The following is a 15,376-nucleotide window of genomic DNA, read 5'->3' as shown; positions in this document are numbered from 1 at the left end:
TCACAAATTTTTATTATAGCAGAATTTGTGCATTGAAATTATAACAAAATGCTACTTTGTCATAATTTCAATTCAACTAAACACTCATATCTCGTTTTAAAAATTGATCTAGGATGGGTAAAATTTTCATTTCTTCGATTTTCTTGCAGATTCTACTTTACAATCCCTCTTCAGCATCCAGAAAAAGTCGGTAATAACGTTGACGTTCTACCTCCCCTGGTACCTCATCTGCATGTCTTTAATGTGCTGAGGAAACTTCAACCTGTTCTTCACTAACACTTCCCAGATATTTTGAGATGTAGTCAATGTGGGAGTGTAAAATATGTACCTTAACACTCGTGTTGCATCCAGCTTCTTGAAGTTTACCAACATATTTTCAACTATATTCTTGTATTCTAGATCTGTTATTTCTCAAGAAATTCTCAACAGCACATAACCTGAAGTTAATCAATGCCTATTTTAATCTTTTATTCATAGTTCCCTCAAAAACTCTTGGTCCCTCATCAGTTGCAAATTTGAGGTCCAACAAAAATACTGTGTTTTACTTCTCTAGGGTGATCGATGGGAATTTACTACAGAAGTAGTTGAAGCAGGGGACTTCCTAAGGTAAAGCTTTCATAAACTGTTTCATCAAACAGTTTGATGTGCAAGAATGGAAGGACAATTCTAGGGTCTACCAGTGGTTTATGATCTGCATTGATTTCAATAACTGCTGGGAGTCATCAAGAAACAAGTAAATACATGGGCTGGGTTAGGGTAACTAACGGGTTAAGAACAGGTACAGTACATGTACACTTGCATATACATCAATGCTAGCAGCATAGTAAATAAATTTGATGAATTTGAAGCACTGGTCAAGACATGAAATGTGGATATTGTTGGGATAACAGAGATATAGTGCGTACAAAGTACAGATAAGATAGGAAGGGAGGGGAAGGGGTTATGCTATTAGTTCAGAAACAGCATAAAATCTAAGGCAGTGCATCCAATTAACACAGGTGGCCAGTGCAATGTTGAGTCAGTTTGGTGTGACATAAGCATGGGGAAAACAAAAATGAGGAGTGTGTTATAGACCTAATGACCCTAATGAGTATAACGTACAACTGTACAGAGAAATAGAGTGAGCCAGTAAATCAGAATATCTTATAATGGGAGAGTTATTTTAACTTTCCAGATATTGATTGGAACTTATGGATTGGTCGCTTGCATGACTTTTGTGGATTTACTGGATGTCTGTTTTCTACAACAGCAACATGTTAAAGAGGCAACCAGAGGGAGTAACACTCTTGATATGATTATCAGATAGGAGTATTTATTCCTGCATTAAGAATCTGCAGATCAAAGAACCACTAGGTGGCAGTGATCACACAGTATATTGATGTGGGTTTACTTAAACATGTAACGACCATCATGTGTAAAGAGAAGAGTTTTTGCTTTCATAGTGGTCTCAGACAGTTTTTAAATTCTATAAAGTTGAACCAACTGATGATGTTACTAACAGCAAATTCTAAATCAGAAGCATTCAAGGAATTAATCATGGAAGCTACTAGGCTTTTCATGCAAACTAAGAAATACTGTTCAAGGTTTCTACAGCAGAAGCAGCATGTGAACCCCTTCATGGATTATCCCGAGATATCTCGTTTTTAGTTTTAAAAGTTATTTGGAACTACATAAAATATCTCAGGATACAATAATACCCGAAACAAACAATGCATTAACCAGATAATTTCTGAGATTTCTTGGGATTTTCTTATGTCTGGCAGCAGAAGACCGACTTTCATTTTACTTATATTTACTTATTGTACAGCAATGTCAGAACAGTAGTGCACATTCCTATGTGTTACCAGTAAGCAAAATAAAAAAAATAAAAAAAGGAAGAATGCAATATAATTATTAAGGAACTTGAGATTTCGCAGAAAAAAAAAAAAAAAAAGTTCACAACAAACAAAACAATCGAACGTTATTTTAAAAAATTACTTAAAAATTTTTTTTCCACATAAAATTTGCAGTAAAATACCTATCCGAATATGCAATACATATGTAAATGTGCAAATTTTTAAGTTATTATTATTTTTTTAAAATTAAATAAATTCGCTTTTTCATGCTATTTAAAAAGTCTTTCTTTTACCTTAATACATCATAACAGAATTTATTTAACTTTACCTTACATTCGATTTTCTGGAAAATTTTGCTATCTGGAGCAGGTCTGACAATTATTCTGGATAACTGATGCTCTACTGTATATCTAAGTTTGCGGATGATACAAAGGTTAGCAGGGTTGTTAATGACAGTACGCTACTCCAACAGGATATTATTATTATTAGCCATATAGTGCAAGGAAGTTATTATTATTATTATTAGCCATATGATGCACCAACCAAAAAAAATTCCCAAGTTACCCTGAGAGAGAGGGGGGAGAGAGAGAGTCAGAAGTGGAAAGGAATCACCAAGAAAGAGAAGAATGATGATATCCAGCTCAGGACCCTGGGTGTGCCAAGCCCAAACTCACCAGATGTGAGCCTATGGGGTGTATATAGAATAGAAAAGTTAGGCAAAAGGGCTGAGACGTGGCTACTGAAGTTTAACATTGACAAATGCAAAGTACTGTATATGGGTAGCAGTAACCCCAGAGTAACATACCAACTTTGTGGTATTACATTCAGGGTAGTGAAGAAGGAAAAGGCTTGGGGGAAAATGTCAGTCAGATATTGAAGTTCTCTGATCAGGCTGCCGGACAGCTCATGGGGGGTTTTGTCAATGATATACAGGATTTTTGCTATTAGGGATAAGGAGACGATTATCCCTTTTATAAGACCATGGCTGGAGGCCGGACCACACCTTGAGTACTGCATACAGGTCTGGAGGCCTCATTTTAGGAAGGATATAGAGCTGCTGGAACCAGTGCATAGAAGAGCAACAAGATTGGTAAGGGGAAAAAGGGGGCATCTTATCAATAAAGGCTTCAATTCTGCAAATTATAGTGTCTGGAGACTAGACACCTACAAGGTGATCTGACTGAGGTGTTTAAGGCTTTTAATGGTTTGAGCAAGCTCAATGCTGATAAGATTTTTTCTCTTGCTCAGATTACACACTTCAGGAGCCATAGATTCAAACTGATGAAAGATGGTTGCAGAATAGTTGATTGCTGGAACAAATTTCCATCTGTCATATGGAAGTCGATAGGTTAAATAAATTCAAGGAAGAACTACACAAAATTTTTGAGGTAATGAATAAGTGAAATGGGAAGTGTGTGGTTCATTTTTTTTTTTCTGATACTGTATAAGTTTGCTTTCTTGCATCATCATCAATTTTCAATCCAATGCAGGATGAAGGTATCTCCAGCAGCTTTCCAGTTCCTTCTGTTTTGTGCATCCATTTACTACCATTACATGATAGTAAATGGCCATCCATTTACTATCTTCGAACTTGTTAATTCCATCTGTCCATCTTCGTTGTTGTCTTCCAGGTTTTCTTTTAGCTCTTCTTGGGTACCAACCATTCTGCTATTTTCTTGGACCATCTGTCATCATGTCTTCGAGCTATGTGTCCCGCCCAAGTCCATTTCAGTTCTTTATTATCACTGCACAAAAAAAAAAAAAAAAAAAATTCCCAAATCACCCTGTGAGAGAGAGAGAGAGAGAGAGAGAGAGAGAGAGAGAGAGAGAGAGAGAGAGAGAGAGAGAGAGAGAGAGAGAGAGAGAGAGGAATCACCAAGAAAAAAGAATGATGATATCCAGCTCAGGACTGAGTTTGATAAGAATGTCCTTTGTGTTTATTGCCTAATCTCTTCTTATCTAATTGTCTGATTCCTAATATAATTCATTCCATTCTTCGCTGTGTAGTTTTAAGCTTCTCTTCCATTCTTTTGGCAAGTGCCCAAATTTCACTTCCATAAGTCATGGTGGAGAGTATACATTGGTTCATTATCTTAAGTTTCAGACAATTTAGATATTGCTCCTCAGTATGTGATTATTTCCTGAATGCTATCCATCCGAAATTTATTCTTCTGTTGACTTCCAGCCATTTATCATTATTACAGCTAATGACTTGTCCCAGATAAGTATATGAATCCACCTTTTCAATTACTGCTCCTTCAATGATTATATCCCTTTCTGTAGCATACTTGTTCATCATTACTTCTGTTTTAGCCTTTAGCCATATTCATCTTTAGTCCGAAATCTTTACTGACTCTGCATAACTGATTAAATTTTCTTTTAATTCTTTGGGATTGTAACTTATGATCACAATGTCATCTGAAAATCGTAAATGGTTTAGGTACTCTCCATTCACACTGACTCCTTTCTGCAACCCATAATGATAGTGTAGTGAGTTTTCTGTTCATCTGGAAGTCTCTAAATTTTGGTGAACATTTATTATTGTTATTATTAGCCATATGGTGCAAGGAAGCCTGAGGCTTTTGTTGCACCAGCCAAAAAAAAAAAAAAAAAAAAAAGTGAGTTACAGAGAGAAAGAGAGAGTCAGAAGTAGAAAGGAAATACTAAGAAAAAGAAGTACGATGATATCCAGCTCAGGACCCTGGGTGTGCTTCAACCTCTTCATCATCATGGCTCGATGTTGGTGCATATACTTTTAGTTTATACCTCTTAGAAATCTCTTAGAGTAGCAGTCTTGATACCCTTGGTGATATACTTTTGAATTCCAAAATGTTGTTTTTTATATCTTTATGGATCAAAAAGCCAACTCCACCTTCACTTTTTTCGCTGTTTCCATTGCTGTACAGCAGATTTCCACTTGATAAACTTATAAGTGATACATTTCTTCTTCTTGTTTCAGCCAAGCTGATGATATCACATTTTCTAATTCCTTTTCCAGCTCTAATATCCCATCTTCTTGTATCATATGCCACTACTATTGCTAATGAGTGCCAAAGTACATTTCTTACCCACCCACATAGACTGCTTCCCAGAAAATCTAGGAAGTGTTAGTGAAGAACAAGGTGAGAGGTTTCACCAGGACATTAAAGACATGGAGATGATGCACCGGGAAAAGTGGAATATCAACATAATGGGTGACTACTGTTGGATGCTGAGAAGGGACTGTAAAGTATAAGGATCTGCAAGAAAATCAAAGAAACAAAAATTTGACCCATCTTAGATCAGTTTTTAAAATGTGAGATGAGTGTTTAGTGGACTTTTTACTATATTTTCCTTTTTAACAGTGTTTTCAACATGTATTTAAATATAAAAGTCTGGTAAAAGTAGCATTTTGTTATAATTTCAATGCCAAATTACCAAATTTAATCAAAATTTATGAAAAATTAAATATTCTCTCTTGACTTTTTTGTATAAACCTAACAAGATGGAAACAAATGGAAGTCATTTTTGAAATTAGCATTAGAAAATTATCCAGAAATGCCCTTTTCTGAGAAAACAACAGCAATTTTTTTTTTTTTTTTTTTTTAATTCAGAGCAGGGTAATTTTTGCATCCAGTTCCTTCGTGACTGCTACATAGGAAATAATTAGATTGGTCAGACAAGATCTTACTTATCAAATCCATGTTCTGCTTGCCACATAACTGCACTCTTGTCAAGAGAATCCTGCAGTACCAAAAGTCAAGTTTACAGGTCTGTAATTACTCACGTTGCCCTCTGATCTCCCTTTGTGAATGAAGAGACATTTACACATTTTCAATGTGTTGGGACCTCCCGAATTCAAGAAGGCACTCATAATCATGTTTTAGACATGATTATGAGAGCTTACCTTTTTGAGGTAAGCTCTCATAACCATGTATAATGTGGTAAGCTCTCATGAGGTAAGCTCTCATAAGGTAAGAGCTTAAGAAGCAGCAAAAGAGGTTTGCTTACCTCTTTTGCTGCTCCTTTTAATGTAATTTGATAGATTCTATCAACCTAGGGTACCTTATTTAATTTTAGCTTCAGTAATTTCTATTTGACTTTCCTCTGTTATCATAAAAGAATTTAGTTTCCAGTTAGAATTAGGTGTGTCTTATATCACCATCCCTAAAAGCTTCATGCTTGAATGTATATGCAAAATATTTAGTTGGGTGTTTGTTTGTTGTTGTTTGTTTTTTGTTTTTTTTAGGAGCATTAGCAACTAAGGCCATATTGCTCCGGGATATGCGGTGGTCATTCCCTGACCTTTCCGCATCCTCCGTATTTGGTGGTGACGGGCTCGAACTCCGGTCTAATCAAGAAGGGTGTGCTACGCACTGTTGCTGCTGCTCCTTCCCACCTGGCTACGGAGGCGCCTATTTAGTTGGCATCTACATTGAAGTTTAGTTTGTCAGCAACCTGAACAGCATCATCAATAGCTATGCCTTTCCTATTCATTACAGTTCTTTGTATTCTTAGCCAGATAACTTGGTATCAGTCCTATCTTGTGCAATCTTTTCGGTGACTTGACTACAAACTGCATTTCTTGTGCCATATAAGTTGCATTTTTTTTTTTTTTTTTTTTTTATAAATTCTATCTCAAAATTCCATCCTGTCTTGTAAAGTGATGGTCACGGCTATCAACAAGCATGTTCTTATATCTTGACTTGCGTATGATTTTAGAATTGATACCAAAATCCCAGTAATTTAATTTTATGAAACTTCTGCTAGAATGTCAAAAATGTCCAAATAAATTACTAGTAAATACAACTTTTGATGAAAAAAACCCTTGCTGGATCTGTTAAGGTACCGTAATGAATATTTTTATAGTGTAGATGTAATTAAATGTGTTCGTGGTGTAGCCATAGCCACTACACATGCACACACTTATTCAACTTTAACCATAAATTTCAAATTGCCAGTACCTTCAATAATGGCATCAACAAAGAAAAGGCATGCTTACACAGTCATCAGTTATGCAAGGGAACTTGCATTATAAATCAAATTACAAGTCATCAGTCATGCAAGGGAACATAGAAAAAGAGCTTCAGAAAGAAATTTTGGGTCGCCACCAACACAAGATAATCCAGGAGTGGCAAAAACAAGAGGATAAACTCAGTATGACAATCAAAAACAAGCATAATCTTCATTGACCAACAATAAAATGGGCAACTTAAGAAAGAAATGAATAGCTGGGTAATAGAGCAAAGAAACTGTGGTAGTATCAACAAAAATATAGTAAATTTGTATTGAGTTAATGATTTTCATGGCACAACAAGTTGGTGTTATAGCTTTATGAAGCAAAATATAGTTTTTTTTCTTTATGGCATCAACAAAGAAAAGGCATGCTTACATAATTGGCTACAAATTACAAGTCATTAGTTATACAAAACTCCAAACACGAGGCATTAGAACCTAATGCTGCAACTTGCAGAACTTAAGCCTCTCCTGGTAAGAGCACCCCTTTGTTCCTCTCACCAATCTTGTTGCCCTTCTCTGTACTTGTTCTAGCAACTCTACATCCTTCCTAAAATGAGGTCTGAAGGCCTCATTTTAGGAAGTACGCAAGATGTGGCCTAACCATTGCCTTATACAATGGGATAATCACTTTGTCTCTGATAGCAAAATTATTATATATCATTGACAAAACTCCATGACCTGCTCTAGCAGCCCATCTGCACTGTTCAGAGAACTTCATATCTGACTACACAATTACTCCCAGGTCTTTTTCATTCTCCACCTCCCTGAGTGTAGTACCACACAGTTGGTACGTTTCTCTTGGGTTACTGCAGTACTTTGCATATTACAGTACTTTGCGCTTGTCAATATTAAACTTTAGTTGCCACTTCTTAGCCCATCTGCCTAACTTTTCTAGATCCTGTTGCAGATAAGTCATTAATTAACCTAATTGCCCTCTTTTGAATGGAATTTAGATACTAGAGAGAGAGAGTTTTGGGGAAACCGCCACAGATGTAGGAATAATATTCCATTGTAGGGCAGATTTTCATTTATACAGAGTGAATAGCTATTTGGAAGAAAAGTAACACCAAGAGTGAAGGAGAAACCCCACTTTTTTAGAAGCAGAGAAAGCAATATTTGCAATGTGCTTGTGCCAAGACAGATTAAAAGTAAGGGTAATCCCCAATAGCGATATATGATCTTGCCTAGAAATTGGAGTGTCGTCATCAAAGAAAAGCATAGGAGCAGAAAAATCATTTTTTTAAGATATAAGACAGGACTGAGTTTTAGAAGGACTGAAATCAATTAAGTTACCTTTGCCCCACTGGAAAATTGCATGGAGATCAGCATTTAAGGAATTAGTAATGAATATTTGAGAATTTGAAGCTGTTTGAGCAGGGTTCATCAGCAAAACTATGGATAGAATTTCAAGTCAATGGAAGGTCATTAATATAAAACAGAAAAAGATTTTATGAAAATATACAACAGAAAAAGATTTATTAAACAGTCCAAACTCTAGTTTGGACTGTTTAATAAATTATTATTAAACAGTCCAAAGTTATTAAACAGTCCAAACTCTAGTTTGGACTGTTTAATAACTGCTTTACAATTGTTGCAAGCTTTGGTGTAGGCAGAATATGAAACTGATGATTTGGAAACAAGCCAATTACAATATGCAACATTCTTCTCTTGAACAGCCATAGCACATTTATTGAAAACCAAGATTTATATTAAGAATAAGATTTTAAGGTGGAGTTCTGAATAAAGGATTCCATCCCTAGAAGAATAATTTCACTAACAAGATCTGAGTAAATGCTGACATCAGAAGTTTTGAAACAGTAATCAGACAGGTTGACAATAAAAGAAACTGGTCCTTCGCCACAGATAGTTTGAAGAGCACTTGGCCTTGAACAGAGGTGGGAAAAACATGGCCCACAACACTCCCCTGGGGCAGATGGAATCTATCCAGTTATATTAAAGGAGGCAGTGAGGAAAGTAAGCAAACCCTTTGCCATAATTATGAGGGCATCCTTAGATTTAGGGGAGGTCCTTATGGACTGGAGATGTGCAAATGTATCCCCAATTCACAAAGAGGGTTTAAAGGGTGATGCAAATAATTACAGACCTGTTAGTTTAACTTCTGTTCCGGGGAAAATAAGGAGTCTGGTTAAAGAAGTGATACAGGGTCACCTAGACAAGACTGAAGTAATAGTTCAGACACAGCATGGGTTTGTTAAGGGGAAGTCTTGTCTGACCAATTTGATTACTACGATGTGGTCACAAAAGAACCAGATGCAAAAAATTTATTTTTAAATCATATACAGTACTTGGATTTCGGGAAAGCTTTTGATACTGTTGCACCTTAAAGACTGCTGTACAAATTGGAGTGATATGGCATTAAGGGCAAGTTGCTACAATGGATAAAGGGATGGTTGAGTGGGAGGCGCGGCAGACAGTGATAATAAATGGACTGCTCTACACGGACTAATGTTTTTAGCGGAGTTCCCCAAGGGTTCGGTGCTGGGCCCATTGTTGTTTTGTGTATTTATTAATGATATTGATGAAGGTATATCAGGCTTAATGTTCAGGTTTGCAGATGATACAAATGTTGGCAGGGTTGTTAATGATATTAAAGACAGTATGCTACTGCAACTGGATGTAGAAAGATTAGGTAAATGGGCTGAGAAGTGGCAAATGAAGTTTAATATTGACAAATGCAAAGTACTGTATATGGGTATCAGTAACCCAAGAGAAACGTACCAACTGTGTAGTACTACACTCAGGGAGATGGAAAATGAAAAAGACCTGGGGGTAATTGTGCAGTCGGATATGAAGTTCTCTGAGCAGTGCAAACAGGCAGTCAGAGCAGGTCATGGAGTTTTGTCAACGATATACAGGCAGTTCTCACTTTACAAGTTCCCGGGTTTACGAGTTTTTTTTCCCCAAGTATCAAGTATCAACAAAATCGAAAATATGAACATTAACTGCAAAAATTAATGTTAAACATCCATAAATACCGCATTCCAAACCAAGTGTGTAACTATACAATACAGTGTACGCTGCTTTACAATATTAATCAGTTCCAGAGACACCATCATATCGTTAAAATATAGTAATGTTAACCCAATAACACTGTTTTTTGGTAATTTGTTTCAAGATCTTGGAAGTTGAAATTTTCGCTGTATAACTAAGCTATTTATCTCTCTAAAATGTCATTTTTAAGGTCACGAGCATGACCTTAAGGCCATATAAAAGGTCATGAGCATGGTTTGTAAATTGTATTAGTTACCAATTCAAATCATTAAAATGCACTACACTTTCATCGTTATCATATGTTCCGTTATAAGAACCAATTTTTAACGCCTTTGTGATATTTTTCTAAAGCACATTTCTGGAGGTCACTACCATATAACAATTTCCACTTTCTGTTTTATTGGACTTTTCTGTTACTGCAAGCAATTATAAACGGGTAGTAAACTCGATCTTCTTCCATTTGCGAAAATACCAATAGCTGTATTTACTGGATTTTGTGTTGTTGTTTTACGTTATTATGGTGAAATGTATTTCCCCTTTACAGAAATCTTGGATTGTATAAAAAACATAAATAAGTTTCCAGAATCTTCTTTTCATTCCTTTCATTTTAAGCTTTGTAAACTTGTTACTGTAGAGTTGTTAAAATTGGGAGGAAGAGACATAACACAAAAACTGGCAAGGCTCTTCACAAAGTGCATTAGAAAAGGTGTGATGCCTAGGGAGTGGAATAATGCAATCATAGTTTTGCTGCATAAGAAAGGAGATAAATCAGAAATTGGAAATTATAGACCAATTAGCTTGTTATCTCACATCTACAAGTTGTTCACAAGGGTCATTACTAACAGATTATAAAGAATACTTGATGAGAATCAAACGAAAGAGCAAACTGGCTTTAGGACAGGATTCTCAACTATGGATCACCTTCACGTAATATCAGAGCTAATGGAGAAAGCAAATGAATATAAAACACCATTATGCCTGGCATTTGTGGATTATGAAAAGGCATTTGACTCCATACAGCATAAGGCAATGTTTCGGGCACTGGAAAGACAAGGCATAGATACCCCATATATTATGATTTTGAAGAAAATATATGAGAGTGCTACCTCCTTTATTAGACTAGACAAAGACAGTAGGAAGGAGTTCGACAAGGAGACACAATATCTCCGAAGCTGTTTACTGCTGCCCTTGAGGAAGCTTTCAGAAGATTAGACTGGTCGCAGAAAGGAGTCAATGTGAACGGAGAGTACCTAAACCATTTACGATTTTCAGATGATATTGTGGTCATAAGCCACGATCCCAAAGAATTAGAGGAAAATCTTAATCAGTGATCCACAGTTAGTAAGGATTTTGGACTAAAGATGAATATGGCTAAAACAAAAGTAATGATGAACAAGTATGCCACAGAAAGGGAAATAATGATTGAAGGAGCAGTAATTGAAAAGGTGGAGTCATATACTTATCTGGGACAAGTTATTAGCTGTAATAATGATAAATGGCTGGACGTCAAGAGAAGAATAAATTTTGGATGGATAGCATTCAGGAAATATAGTCACATACTGAGGAGCAATATCCCGGTCTGTCTGAAATGTAAAATAATGAACCAATGTATACTCCCCAACATGACTTATGGAAGTGAAACTTGGGCACTCACCAAAAGAATGGAAGAGAAGCTGAGAACTACACAGCGAAGAATGGAACAAATTATATTGGTAATCAGACTGTTAGATAAGAAGAGAAACACATGGATTAGGCAGCAAACTCGTGTAAAGGACATTCTTATCAAAACTAAAGAACTAAAATGGTCTTGGGCAGAACACATAGCTCGAAGATATGATTACAGATGGACTAAGAAAATAACAGAATGGTACCCAAGAGGAGCTAGAAGAAAACCTGGAAGAAAAAGGCGGAGATGGATAGATGAAATTTATGAGTTTTTGGGTAGTAAATGGATGGCCAGTGCTCAAAACAGAAGGAACTGGAAAGTTGCTGGAGAGGCCTTCATCCTGCAGTGGATTGAAAATGGCTGATGATGATGAACTTGTTACTCTACGCAAAACATGTTAGTTGCAATTTGTGTGTGCCATTAAAACATGCTTATGCATGCAATCGTGAAATTTATAATTAAAAGAGAAGATTATCTTGGAAACAAATGCCTCTTGAAGGATTTCTGAAGCAGACTCCTCCTTGTGCAACAAACCAACGAGTGCCGAGCCAATAATGAGTGATCAACGAGTGTGCATTTAGTCGATAATAATGAAGAATAAACATTCTTTGACATTTGTAAGTCATAAATAATTTCTCTATTATTATAATTTGCTTGATTTTACAGGCTACATTTTCATTTCTTTCGATAAATCAATCATTGTTTAAACATAAACTAATTAGCTAACTAATTTCATTGTTGAGAACGTAACCCCTATTTTTAACATTGTCTGAGGGAAATAAATTCCCGCTTTACAAGTTTTCGTTTTATGAGTGCGCGCTAGGAATGAATTAACTTGTAAAGTCGAGAACTACCTATATAGGAATTTTGCTAGCAGAGATAAGGAGGTGATTATACCTTTATATAAGGCAATGGTCAGGCCACACCTTGAGTACTGCATACAGGTCTGGAGGCCTCATTTTAGGAAGGATGTAGAGTTTCTACAATGAGTACAGAGAAGGGCAACAAGATTGATGAGAGGAAAATGATATTTTCCTCAAAAAGGGGTTCTCTTACCAGGAGAGGCTTAAGTTCAGTAAGCTGCATCTGGAGACTAAGCCCCTGCGAGGTGATCTGATTGAGGTTTACAAGAAAGCAAACAGTGGTTAATTGAACAAGCAAGTACTACTCACTATCTGACATTTGTAAGTAATTTTATTTATTTTTTAAAATGGGTGCACCTCTTTTTGAGACACCCTGCCTATAACAACACCAGTCAACAACATTTGTTTCCCTTATATTTGTAATCTTAAGCTTATTTTGGAAAAGGAAAAAAAAAAAAAAAAAAAAAATTTTGCGGGGAATGTTCGACTTACCTAGGGGAGGTCAGGTCAAAATTCTGGGAATCATGGGTAAAAATGGGATATATAAGGACTGGTTCAGTAACATTAAGAAAATTGTAGAGAGAAGGAGTTATTGTTCCATGAGAGTAATAGTTGGGAAAGAGCAAGAATATTGTCGGATTACAAATGAGAGGATTTGCCGGTGTAAGGGCATGGGTCGTTTGAAAGCAGCGAGTAAGTTAGTAATCGAGGAAAGTCGTGTTTGGGAATTGTAATTAGTTACGGTTATGCAACTAGTAGTTTAAAGTGATAATAAACTTAAAATAAGTCGGCAGTTAATAAGTATATGCCACTTCAAAGTGAGTTTGATAGAAGAGTTTAATCTAATGTGGAAACCATTAAAGAAAGTGCTAGGAGATAAAGGAACTGGTCCAAAAGGTTGGAGAAGCGAAAATAATTGTAAGTACTGTTTCGTATTATTATTTCTAGTCAAGAGAATAATGAAAAACGGAGAAGAAAGGCATTCTGAAATCCTAACTGTGATATTTTGAACTAGCCTAAGGAATAACAGGATAAACAAATTGGATATTGTAAAAGAACTATTGTTTCAATTTAGTAACAAGATATGCTGAATGAACTTATTGTTTTGGTTTATTCCAGTGAGGAATGTTTTGTAATATGAAGAGTTTTGTTGATCAATTTTGTAAACCTTTAAGTCAATTTCTGTAATTAAACATGTTAAACCTTTTAAGTGTGTTTGTCAATTCCTAGCTAAAAATGCAATTAAACCTGAAATCTTGTATAAGCAGTCAGAGGCCCAAGGATAACTTGATAGTTTCCATAAATAAAATTAAAGTAGAGTTTTTAGCTTAGTAGCCAAGGGTATATGGTTAACAATAAAACCAAAGAATTTATACCTACAATTGGCAGGCAAAGTATAAAACAATACCTTTTATGACTGACGAGCCAACCAGGATTACAATTGGCAAGTCAATGTAATAAGAACTAATAAAGTAAAAGGAAACCCCTACACATTCTTTGGTGTATCCAACGGGTTTTATCACAGATGTTTTAAAAAAAATCAATGAAAAAAATTGTCAGTTTTTAAAGAAATTTTTAGATTTAATTTTTTATATAAAATTAAATATTATTGTCGAAAAATCATTTAAATGTTTGGGAGATAAATGATTTCTTTTTAAATCTTAGGTGTTTATCCCCACTTCCAGCTGTTTTAAAATAGGAAAATTAGTTCCCGATTTTAAAACAGCGGTGGGGGGGGGGGGGGTTAAGGCACGTCATTTTGCAACTGGGACAGTGTTCTAAACCCTGTTCCCGGACAGTGTTATAAAGTTTTAAAGGAAATTTTTTATATGATTTTTTTTTGGAGGGGGGGGGGCACATGAGGCTACTCATACTAGGCGTCTTCTGTCAAAGTCAGCCCTGTATAAAATACAAGATTTATCTCATTAGACCAAACTAGTCGAAAGTTCCCTATTATTCGAATTTTCCATTAACTTTAATAACGATTTTTAATGAATAAGTATTTCGATTATTGAAATCACTGGATTAGTGACCATTCGATTATGACCATAGCTACAATTAAGATTTCTTGGGGGGCAGAAAGGGCCGTATTAAATACAAAAAAATAATAAATAACTATTTTGGGCTGGCTGTGCCCTGCTTAACGTACACACACACACAGAAAAGCATGTCGCAAGATCGCGACCACTGTTAATTTTGTTGCGCTGGGAAATTAGCTACAATGGCTGAAACTTGAAAAACATTGATTCTCACAGTAAATCAGTATTAAAGAAATCATAACAATCAAGCACCCACCTTCTTGATTAATATGTACCCAATGAAGATATCAATACCCACCTACTCGAAGACTTATTTGGTTATTTAACTTTTCCATGAAACAAACTAACATGAACTGCCACCTACTTTTTTTTTTTTTTTTTTAACTTTTTATACAAAAATGCACTTCATTAAGTTTAATAAGAAAGTTTTACGTGTTAAACATATATTTATATAAAAACAAAGCCTTTATAAGCTACTTAATGCATTCGCGAAACCCTCTTGGTTAAAAACACGCCAAATGTGTGTGCCTATTATATCGTAAATTGCGAAAAATAGTACAATACAGTACAAACTTGTTGAGTACCATAACACAGCTAATATAGTCTTTCAATCAATAGTCAACGATATTGGGCGCATTGTGCTTAAAAGATACTCAAATGTCCAAGATACTGCATTGCAAATTAAAATTTTAATTAATTACATAATAAATAAAGAAAGCATCATTATACTTATAAATTTTTATGTCTAAGTTTCCAGATGATACAAAAGTTGGCAGAGTTGTTAATGACAGTAACCATAGTAAGAAAAAAGGTAAACCACAGCCATTATCAATCCACTGCAGGACGGAAGCCAACTCAACGATTCATGCTGAGGGAAATGGACCATAATCTGCCACGCTGGTAGATCAACCATATTTCGCAGTCAGGCGCTTGAACACCGGTCTACTCAAAGAGTGTGTGCTA

General features: G+C 35.6%; 1 protein-coding gene across 1 annotated transcript in view; it reads right to left on the bottom strand.

The window, feature by feature from the left end:
• The window catches only part of Tango10 (transport and golgi organization 10), a 102,695-nt gene extending 87,945 nt beyond the window's left edge, over window positions 1-14,750 (bottom strand). Inside the window, exon 1 of the mRNA XM_090390131.1 lies at window positions 14,712-14,750. The gene's annotated coding sequence lies outside the window, so the exon portion shown is untranslated. The remainder of the gene's footprint in view (window positions 1-14,711) is intronic.
• Window positions 14,751-15,376: the final 626 nt, after the last annotated feature.

Source organism: Mastigoproctus giganteus, chromosome 2, assembly GCF_048544385.1.
Source record: "Mastigoproctus giganteus isolate SK-2022 chromosome 2, ASM4854438v1, whole genome shotgun sequence".
Lineage (NCBI taxonomy): Eukaryota > Metazoa > Arthropoda > Arachnida > Uropygi > Thelyphonidae > Mastigoproctus > Mastigoproctus giganteus.
Note: the sequence above shows the minus strand (reverse complement) of the source record. Positions and strands in the feature narration are given on the sequence as shown.